Genomic DNA, 10,904 nt, shown 5'->3' with positions numbered 1-10,904 from the left:
GTATGATTTTATTTGAGTCATTGTAGACGGGATGACCAAATCAGCTTATTTCTTTCTAATTCAAACTGCTTATTCAGTCGAGGATTACGACAAACTCTATATCAAGGAGTTGGTCAGATTACACGATGTTCCATTGTCTATTATATCAGATAGAGGTACCTAATTCACCTCTCATTTTTGGAAAGCATTCCAAAAGGGTTTTGGTACCCAAGTTTATCTCAGTACATCCTTTCATCCTCAGACAGATGGTCAAGCAGAAAGGAACTTTTAGACCTTAGAAGATATGCTATGAGTATGTGTGATAGACTTTAAAGGTAGTTGGGATGACCACCTGCCTTTGATTGGGATCACATATAATAATAACTTTCACTCCAGTATTCAAATGTCTCCATTTGAGGTGCTTTATGGGAGGAGGTTAGATCTTCTATTGGTTAGTTTGAAGTGGGTGAGCCTGTAGTGGTAGGGCCTGACTTGGTGTTTGATACCTTAGAGAAGGTCCTGTTGATCAGGGAAAGGCTTATGACAGCTCAGAGCCAACAAAAATTATATGCAGATGTGTGTAGAAAAGATCTCAAGTTCGAGATTGGTGACTCGATCCTTACCGAATTCTCAGTCATTTTGGAAATGTAGCTTACGAGCTTGAGTTACCTTCAGATTTATCTTCAGTTCATCCAGTGTTTCATGTCTCCTAGCTAAAGAAATGCATAGGTGACCCAGCAATCATAGTCTTTATTGAGGGCATAGATATTCAGAACAACCTCTCTTATGAAGAGATCTCAGTCGAAATCCTTGACTATAAGATTCACAGACTGAGGAACAAAGAAGTTCCTCTAGTCAAAGTTCTTTGGTGGAATCATTTCGTTGAAGGAGATACTTAGGAAGCAGAAGCAGACATGCAAACCAAGTATCCTCATCTATTCTCTGCTAATCCAGACTCAGCTCAAGGTAATAGTTTCCTTAATTTTAATTAGTTTCATGTTTAGATTTCAATTACAAACTTGGTATCAATTACCATTGCATGTTCAGTTATACGTTCATGAGCCAGTTTAGTCATGTATCCATGCATCAGATATGCATGTTCAGTAAATAGATTTAGTTTATCAGTAATCCAGTCATGCATTCATGAATCATGTTTAGCTATATCCATTCATCAGATATGTATGTTCAACATGATAATTCAGAACACCAGTAATATCAATCATATAGTCATGTTCCAGATGTTCATGTCCTGTAAGTAAGTCAGTCTCTCAGTATTCTCAGTATCAGTAGTCCGATTTGAGGATGAATGTTCACAAAGGGGAGATAATGTAAGACCCCATAAAATCCTAAACTTAATTCAGTCCTTTAGGCTTGTCAAGGGGTCCAAGACTTAGAATAGTTTAGTTAAGTACTCAGATTTAGTATCATTTTAACCTATGAAGGTTGGCAGTATTATTTTGCAAATTTAACATCCATTAAGTGTTGATGTTTAGGTTGATTCATGATCAGGAATGTCCGTAGGTGTTGTCGGAGAAATTTTGGATTTTTTGGACTTCCTTTGAAGCTCCTTTAGAATCCCAAACCAGTGAATCAATGCGATATTGGTGTGTTGCATCAACTATTGTGTTGATTACTATTTTTCCCAGCTACCAGCATCCAATTCCAGTGATTTGATACAAACATAGCGCGATGCATTGGCAATCACATTAATGCCATCGACGCGTCGCGTCGACCTGCGTATTAGTAACCCAGTTTTTAGTTATTAAAAGACCATGTTCTTGGGGGTATTTAGGTCTTTTTCTGTTGACTCTCAACCCCCAAAACACAAAATTAAACTCCCGATAGAGAAAATATAGTCATTCTTTCTCAAATTTTCTCAAGAACAAAACCCTAGAAGATCAAATTTCTAATCAAAAACACAAGATTCAACCATAACCTTTGATAAATTCTTCAACAAAGGTATGTGAAGTGTTCATACAAGGGTTCCTTCCATCTTTGGAGTCCAAGAATCTCTTTTCAACTTCAAGTAATTGATTTTATGGTTCCCATGGTTGGAATTAAAGTGTATCCATGATTTCTATTTGGATTAAGTTCCTAATTCATGATTATATACATATATCTCATGTGAAATCGATCATTATGTGTGTAGATTCATGTGAATCCATGATAAACCCTTGACTTTTGAAATTAGAGATGAATTATGATGCTTATTTGTTGTTCAATACTATGTGCATATACTGCGCTCACTAAGTGTTGATAAATTGTCTATGTGAACTATTAAGAGAATGAAATTATGGCAAGTTAGTTTTTGTGCAAGTTAAGTTAGTTTTTATGCAAGTTATATTATGCAAGTGTTTGTCAAAATGCCCCAATGAATGAATGATGATCAAATTAATAGTTTACACGCTTCATGTTATGCCATGTCTCTTAATTTATGCTATCGAGTCCTGGGGGTACTTGTAACCGACAATTTAGCAAATTACCTAAAGCCATACCCAGTCATAGAATAGTATCAGTCACGACTCAATCAGTAGTACTCTCAGTCAGTTACAGAGTCTAATCTAATTCAGTATCCAGTTCAGACCTTGGTAAATTCAATCAACTAATAGAATTCAGTAGTATTCCATCCGTCAACGAAAATCAGTAAACTCAATTTAGTTTAGCTAAATAGTGATCTCAGTAACTGTTCAGTCCAGCCTAGTACAGACTAGAAATCTGCTCAGTGTCTATTCAGTTGGGAGTAGGATTCAGCGTCGAGTTAACCCAGGGATGGGGCATTCCTGCCAGCAGAGGATTTGACCCTTAGTAGCAATCCCTACATTACAGAACTACGTAGCCAGCATAGGTTAAGATATCTTCCTACCAGATATGATGAGGGTTGATACTTTTCATCCGAGTTATCCTACCAGCGAGGGTTGACGGAAGAGCTTCCTGTCAGAGAGGGTTAGCTTACAGCTTATCCTTACTTAACCCCAGTTAGAAGAGCTTCCTGTCAGAGAGGGTTAGCTCACAGCTTATCCTTACTCGTGGCACGGTATTAACACTCTTCTAACTGGGGTTACAGGTTAGACCCCAATCAGTTTAAAGAGGGGCATATAGATTAGATGATTACCGCCCACAGTCTTAGTTTCAGTCTTAGTCTCAGAATAGAACTCAGTTAAGTTCTACAGATTCAAGACTATCAGACATAGTCACTCAGCTCAGTACGAAACTCAATATGGTTCCACAGTATTCAGAACTATCAGATATAGTAATTCAGATAATCAGTAATACGGTATTCATAAGCTTAGATACTGGTTATCAGTATTTTGATTCAGTACTCAGTATTAGTACGATCTCAGTTATAGTCTATGTATTCATACATGTACTCTTATTCAGTCATACTCATGTTATTCAATTATTATTGTGAATGCATATGAACCCATGTATACCAGCCTACCTCACTGGGCATGCCAGTACATTTAAAGTACTGATGCGTGCTTTTCTTTGTGCTATGATGTCTTATATCATAGGATCAGATGCAGGGCTCCAGAGCACCCTTAACAGTTTAGATTCTTAGCTTTTAGAGTAGTGGTGAGTCCTCATAGTTCGAGGACATGCTTATTATTTATAGTACTTTAATTTTATTTTAGTAGATGGAGTTAGTTAAGGGGTTTGTCCCATCAACTCCACAGTTCAGACAGTTAGAGGCTTTTTTCAGACTAGAGTAGTTTCAGACAATTGTATAGTTTTTCAGTACTTATATTCAATTTTTGTATTTTGATACCGCATTCAAATTTATTTATAGATTTGAACCTTGTGGCATATGTTTCTGCCTATTTTTATAATTATTATAGAATATATTACACAGTTTTTGCAGCAGGTATCAGTCATGGGTTAGCTTGTGGTCCTTTGGGATTATGAGCATCGTGTAGCATTCAGGGTACAGACTCGGGGCATTACAGAAGCTTTGGGAGATAGGCCCATTGGCCTATTCAATGGCTCAAAAGGTAGCTTTCTCATTTCAACCACTGCTAAATTCATGACTTGGACCAATTCTATCATCTTTATATCTCCATAAAGATCATGACCCATCAAAGCTCGCTCTAGTGGATCATCATACAATAACAGATGTAGCTCAGATGCAGGGTTAATAACTGATATGGAAGACAATTTTTCATATATAGCCGGTAATTTCTGTGCCTTGTATACATCAAAAACTTCCACTTTATCATATGCTCTCATTGTCATCTTTTTTGCTGCTACATCAATTAGTAACTTTCCTATTGCTAGAAAGGGGCATCCTAAAATAAATAGAATAATCAGATCAGCTTTAAATTTAAGAATCACAAAATCTACTGGAAAGATCAGTGATCCCACTTGCACTAAAACATCTTTAATAATTCCATCCAGCCTAGCAAGGGACCTGTCAGCCAACTGTAAAACAATGGTTGTGGGTTTGGGACTCCCATGACCCATCTTTCGGTACCAATATGTGGGCATAAGATTTATGATAGTTCCCAAGTCATACAATCCACGAGCACTGATAGTCTGCCTAATAGTGATCTGTAAAGTGAAACTACCTGGATCCTTCAGCTTCGTAGGTAGTTTTTTTTATATCTTGGATATGCACTCCTCAGTAAGTACAACTATTGCATACTCTATCAACTGGTTCTTGTTTGCCACTATGTCCTTTAGATACTTTTCATATAAGAAGATCTAAAAACTTCTTATAACTAGCCTCCTCTTGATGCTTTATTTACCTTTGAAGGAATGGTAAAGGTAAAGTCTTATTCTCCACATGAGTTTCATCACTTACAATTTTTTCTTTGGCCCCTTTCTCCTCATTATCTTTAGGCCCATCATCAGTAGTTGTGGGACTCACTTATTTAGGTACCACCTTTTTTAACTACAACCCACTCCTTGTTGTAACTGTATTTACCTGCTTTGGATTCACCTCTGTATCACTAGGTAATCCATCTTGAGGTTTTGTGTTTTGTGCTCCCATAATCTGACCGAGTTGCAACTCTAAATTTCTAGTAATCAACTGTTGACTCTTTAAATCTCCTGCAAATTATGCTTAATTATCTAAAAGCTACTTCATTATCTCCTTTATAGTACTTGTTTGAGTAGTAGCTTGATTATTCTGAATCCACTATTGATTCTGTTACACTGTCCCCTTATACTGATTATTGTTCTGTGCCTAATTTCCACCCCATGAGAAATTGGGATGATTCCTCCAGTTGGGATTATATATGTTACCAAAGTTCTGTTGTCCCAAACTATTCACATTCCCCATATAATTAATAGAATCTAGATTAACCACACATGCATCTGCTGTATGCTCACTACTTCTACAAACCTCACACCAAGAATTTACCTGTTGGACTGCATTAGCTGTAGCTGCTTCTTGCGAACCCCCAAATTCATGCTGTTCAACTAAGTAAGTATCTGATTTTGCATTACTGTAAGCTGAGCTGATAGAGTAGTAAACTAGTCTACCTCTAACATGTCCGCAACCTTCTTAGGAGCATACCTCAAGTTAACATACTATTCTGGGTTCCCTTGTGAAATCCGATTCAACAGTATGTACAATTCATCATAAGTTTTCTTAAGCTCTTGCGCACCTGCTGCTGAATCCAAGAGAATCTTGCTATTTGTCTCTAGCCTCTTAATGAAAGTATGAACAAAAACATAATTAGACTGATGATGGTGAGGGAAATTTCTGAGCATACTCTTAAATCTCTCCCAAGATTGGTAGAGATTCTCTCCTTCTTTTTGTGTGAAACTTAGAATCTCGCTTCTCAATCGTGCAATCTTCCCTGATGGAAAGAATCAAATAAGGAACTTTTGAGCTAGATCTTTCCAAGAAGTAATAAAAAGTGGTGGTTCATTATGTAACCACCTCTTCACTTCCCCAATTGAAGAAAAGGGGAAGAGAGTCAATATAACATAATCATATTCACCCCTACAAGAATGTAGGAATCACTTATTTCTAGGAAGGTCTGTATGTGCTGCTGTGGGTCTTCATAAGAAAATCCAGCAAATTGCCCAGCTGAATTCAGCATCTGCACTATATTCTGCTTTAATTCAAATCTACCACCTAGCTTGGGCTTGTGAATACTGTTAGTCACATGGTTCGTGAGTGGGATTGCCACCTCACGAATAGGTCTAGCAGCTATTTAAGTAGGAGCAGCTAGAATAACCAGAGCTGGAATACACTCGATATTTGGATCAACTAGATCATTTGGATTAACAATATTCGGATCTCTTCTTTATACCATTTGAACCTATTGAATGGGATACTGAGCTATTTACCTCTGTTGAAATACCAATTTTGGTTCCAAAAAAAGCTCTACCAACTCTCTATCCCTCGCCAGTCCTGTATTCAGCTAAACCTATAAAAATTCAGCCGCTAAGATCAAGTCGTTAACACTTAAACTTACTTTCTAAAACAAAAAATTTAGTAATTTTCTAATTATACTATTCCCCAACAACGATGCTAAAAATTAGTTGCGTTCAAATGCACACGCAAGTGCACTTGATCGTACAAGTAATATAGAGACTTAGACAGAAGCAACTACAATTTAACCAATCTTTAGTTTTAAACAAGGAGGTATTAAGTGTTATAAAGTATCAAGATGATTGTGAATAAAAATATAAATTAATAAATAATAAATAATAAATTTTGACAATAGTAAAGCAAGCAACAGTTGTAAAGAGTAATGATAAGAATTTCAGGGTTGAGGCACTTCTAACTATCTTAGAAATTTCATTTCTTATTGTAGTCTAATTGGTTATCAGGTTGTTGATTTGCAGGGTTTATAATACGATCTTGGTCTCCCGACCTCAAATCTTCTACCTCTATAACTATTACAACTACATCGGCTTGAAGAGAAGCAATAATTCATCTAGATGCATAAAGTTATCTTCTTACAATTGAACTAAACAAGGCTTCTAGGTATATCCCTATCTTAGATGCTAATTCAAACCCCTTATTTCATAAAAGGATAAGAACCTTTCTCCTTAATTTCTTCATTCTACCCAATAATTCTCCTTCTCTCGGATTGACATAGAAAATAGATTTATTCTAATGGTGGCCACTCATCAAAATAGTAAGCTCAAGAAATTAAGAACAATCCATATGATAATCCAACAAGAAATTACGATAAAGAATATCAACGAGTAATCATGTTCTTGGCCTCAACCCCAGAACAAGGGTGTTTAGCCACTCATGTTTTAATTCAACTTCAAAAATAAGTAATTAATCATACCAAGAATTAGTGTTGAAGTAAAGAAGTTCAAAAGAATGTCTAAGAACCCTAAAAAAGGGATTTTTGTATTTTTCTGCCGTTGCTGTGCTTGCCAAAAAGTGATTAAAATTGTGTTCACATGTTCCTTATATACTAGGACAAAATTAGCCTGGGTGAAATAGAGTCCGCGTCGCGGGCATCAGTGCACCGCTATGGAACCCGCGTTGAGGTCTTATCTCCCACCTCCATAGGAATTAACACTTCTATATTTTTCTAAGGAAAGGGACCATTAGATTGGGTCTCGCATCGTGGGCTAATCGCTTGCCTCCATTGGATTCAAGAATTATTCTAAGGCAATGGACTGCTGAAATAGACCCCACTTCATGGTCTTATTGCCCACTTCCACTGGAAGTTGCCTCAAAATATTTCACTAGGGCATGGGAGCATCGTTGTGGATCCCATGTCGTAGGCTAATTGCTCGCTCCCACTGGAATTTGCTTTCAGCTATTTTTCTAAGGCACAAAACTCTTTTCTTTCAGTTTATTGCTCTACTACCTCATCCAACCTTTCAAATGTGCTTGTTGACTTGATTTAGTGTCCGCAATACTCCATATAATCAATCATCACATGCTTCCCATCATGCATCTAATTTTTGTCAAAATACATCAATAATCCATCCTGCATTACTAATCATGTCCATTAGCTTAAATAATGCAATTATACACTAAAAATAATAAAAGTACTTATTTTATCTCATAGAACTAGGATTATTATAGATGAATATTAGTGCTCGGATATATAAATATGCCTAAGATCAGGAGTTAAGGGAGGCGAAGGTTAAGGAGTTCATGAATTTGAAGCAAGGTAAAGTAATTATGAAAGAGTATGCCTTAAAGTTTCACTAGTTGTCTTGTTATGCTCCTGAGCTAATATCTAGTATGAGGGCTAAGATGAGGAAGTTTGCTTTGGGTTTGTCTCGAGACTTGGTGTTGTAGTGTAAGGATGCCTTATTAAATAGTGACATAGATATATCTAGGCTTGTGGTGTATATGCAATAGGTGAAAAATGAAAAGAAGAAACAAGCCAAAATAGTGGGAGGTAAATAAGAGATCCTAATTTTTTGAGCCGAATAGTGGCCAGTAGAATAGTGGCAAGAATGAAAGACAGTAGTCTAAGAAGAAGAGAGGGACTTCTTGTTCATATTCTACAACTAGTGCTCTATATCCCAAGTCGTCTGGTGATCACCATTTTTAGAGCAATAGTGGATTTAAGACATAGGGTGCCTAATCTTAGGCTAGTGGGTCTTAATCACCTCCATCTTATCGCCTTTTTTATTTTTATGGTCAGGTACATCATGGATCTTGTTATGAAAGGAGGAATAAGTGTTTCAGATATTGTCATCCTGGCTATATTTAGAGAAACTGTCCTTTAGGTGATGTTTCTATAGGGGCTAATAAGGTCCCGATTGCTGCCTTTTCAGCTCCTGCACTAAAGGATGTTATTTTTGGCTCCAACATTGGTTGAAATCATCTGTATGCTCTTGCCACTTGTTAGGATTTTAAGGAATCTCCTAATATTGTTAAGAGTATGCTAAAATTCTTCTCTTGTGATGTATATTGTCTACGTGATTCCAAGTCTACACTCTTTTATGTTACCACTTATATGGCTATTCATTTTGGTTTTGATCCTGAGTGTATTCCTGATCCCTTTTCTATGTCTACCTTAGTGGGTGACTCTATTGTGGCTAGAAGACTCTATTGGGGTTGTATGGTATCCATTTATGGTAGGGAAACATTAATGACCTGATTGATTTAGATATACTAGACTTTAATATAATTTTGGGGATTGATTGGTTGCACTCATGCTATGTGTCTCTTGATTTTTTGACTCGAAGGGTTAGTTTTCAATTCCCAAATGAGCTGGTGCTTGAGTGGGTAGGTAGTTCCCTAGTGACCAAGTAAAGATTTATTTCTTATATTAGAACCCGAAAATTAGTTTCTAAGGGGTTTCTCTACCATTTAGTGCTTGTTAAGGATTCTAGATCGAAGGTCCTTCTTTGAAATCCTTCCTTTTAGTCTATGAGTTTCATGTGGTGTTTCCCGATGATCTTTTTGGTGTTTCTCTCGATAGAGAAATTGATTTTAGGATTGATCTTCTTCTATACACTTGTTCTATCTCCAACCCTCTTTATAAAATGTCTCTGGCTGAGTTGAAGGAACTTAAGGAACAGTTGAACGATCTTTTAGATTAGGGTTTTATCTTCCCTAGTGTTTCTTCATTGGGTGCTTTGGTTCTCTTCGTGCATAATAAGGATGGGTTAGGATGTGTGAAGATTACCACTAGTTGAATAAGGTGACAATGAAGAATAAGTATCCTCTTCCTAGGATTGGTGATCTATTTGATTAGCTTCAGGGATCTAAGTACTTTTCTAAGTTTGATCTTCAGTCGGGCTATTATCAATTGAAGATTAAGGAGGTAGATATCCCTAAGACTGCTTTTTGAACACTAAATGGTCATTTTGAGTTTTTGGTGATGTTTTTTGGTTTGACTAATGCCCCGGTGGCATTCATGAATCTTATAAACTAGGTATTCGATTAGTTCTTGGATTTGTTCATCATTGTATTTATTGATGATATTTTGATATACGCTAAGAGTGGGGTAGATCATGCAGATCACGTCTACCTTATGCAAACATTGAAACATCAGCAGTTGTATGCAAAGTTCTCAAAGCGTGAGTTTTGGTTAAATGTTGTGACCTACTTGGGTCATGTTTTTTCTAGTGAAGGGATCATGGTGGATCCACAGAAAGTTGTGGTGGTTAATAAATGGCCTAGACTTATGACTCCAATTGATATTCAAAGCTTCTTAGGTTTAGCTGGATATTATAGAAGGTTCATGGGGAGTTTCTCTTATATTGTGGCCCCATTGAATAAGTTGACTCAGATAAAGGTAAAGTTTGTATGGTCTTGATGCTTGTGAGGGTAGTTTTATGAAGTTGAAGGATAAGTTTACTTTGGCTCCGATTTTGACTCTACCTGAGGGTATTGATGGCTTTGTTGTTTATTGTGATGTGTCTTGTGTGGGACTGGGTTATATGTTGATGCAACATGGACAGGTGGTTGCATATATTTCTAGGCTATTGAAGGTGCACAAGAAGAATTATCCAACACATAATTTGGAACTGTTGGCTGTGATCTTTGCTTTGAAGATTTGGCATCATAATTTGTATGGGGTTTATGTTAATATCTTCTCAGACCATACGATTTTGTTGTATGTGTTCTCCCAAAAGGAGTTAAATCTTAGGCAGAGAAGGTGGATTAAGTTTCTCAAGGACTACAACATGAGTCTTCATTATCATCCAGGTATAGATAACATGGTTGATGATGCTCTTAAAAAGTTATCTAGGGGAAGCATATCTCATGTAGAAGAGGAAATATGAAAGTTGGTGAAGGATATTCACTGGTTGGATAATCTTGGAGTTTATCTCTTAGACTCTGAGGAAGGTAGTGTGATGGTCCAAGAGGTGGTGAAGTCATCTATCTGTGCTGAGGTCAAAGAGAAGTAGGTTTTAGATCCTATCTTGTTGCGGATCAAGGAGGATATAGATCGCCAGAAGGTGATGGCTTTTGAGCTTGGTGGTGATGGTATCTTGAGGTACCAAGGTAGCTTATGTGTTCCTAACGTGGATGGACT

General features: G+C 36.9%; 1 non-coding gene across 1 annotated transcript; it reads left to right on the top strand.

Annotated features, from left to right (window-relative positions):
* Positions 1 to 5,662: 5,662 nt before the first annotated feature.
* On the top strand, positions 5,663 to 5,769 carry LOC124887596. The gene has a single exon (XR_007045362.1). It is a non-coding gene; the product is annotated as a small nucleolar RNA R71 (small nucleolar RNA).
* The last annotated feature ends 5,135 nt before the right edge of the window (positions 5,770 to 10,904 follow it).

Source organism: Capsicum annuum, chromosome 9 (genome assembly GCF_002878395.1).
Source record: "Capsicum annuum cultivar UCD-10X-F1 chromosome 9, UCD10Xv1.1, whole genome shotgun sequence".
Lineage (NCBI taxonomy): Eukaryota > Viridiplantae > Streptophyta > Magnoliopsida > Solanales > Solanaceae > Capsicum > Capsicum annuum.
This window is presented reverse-complemented; position numbering and strand designations above follow the sequence as displayed.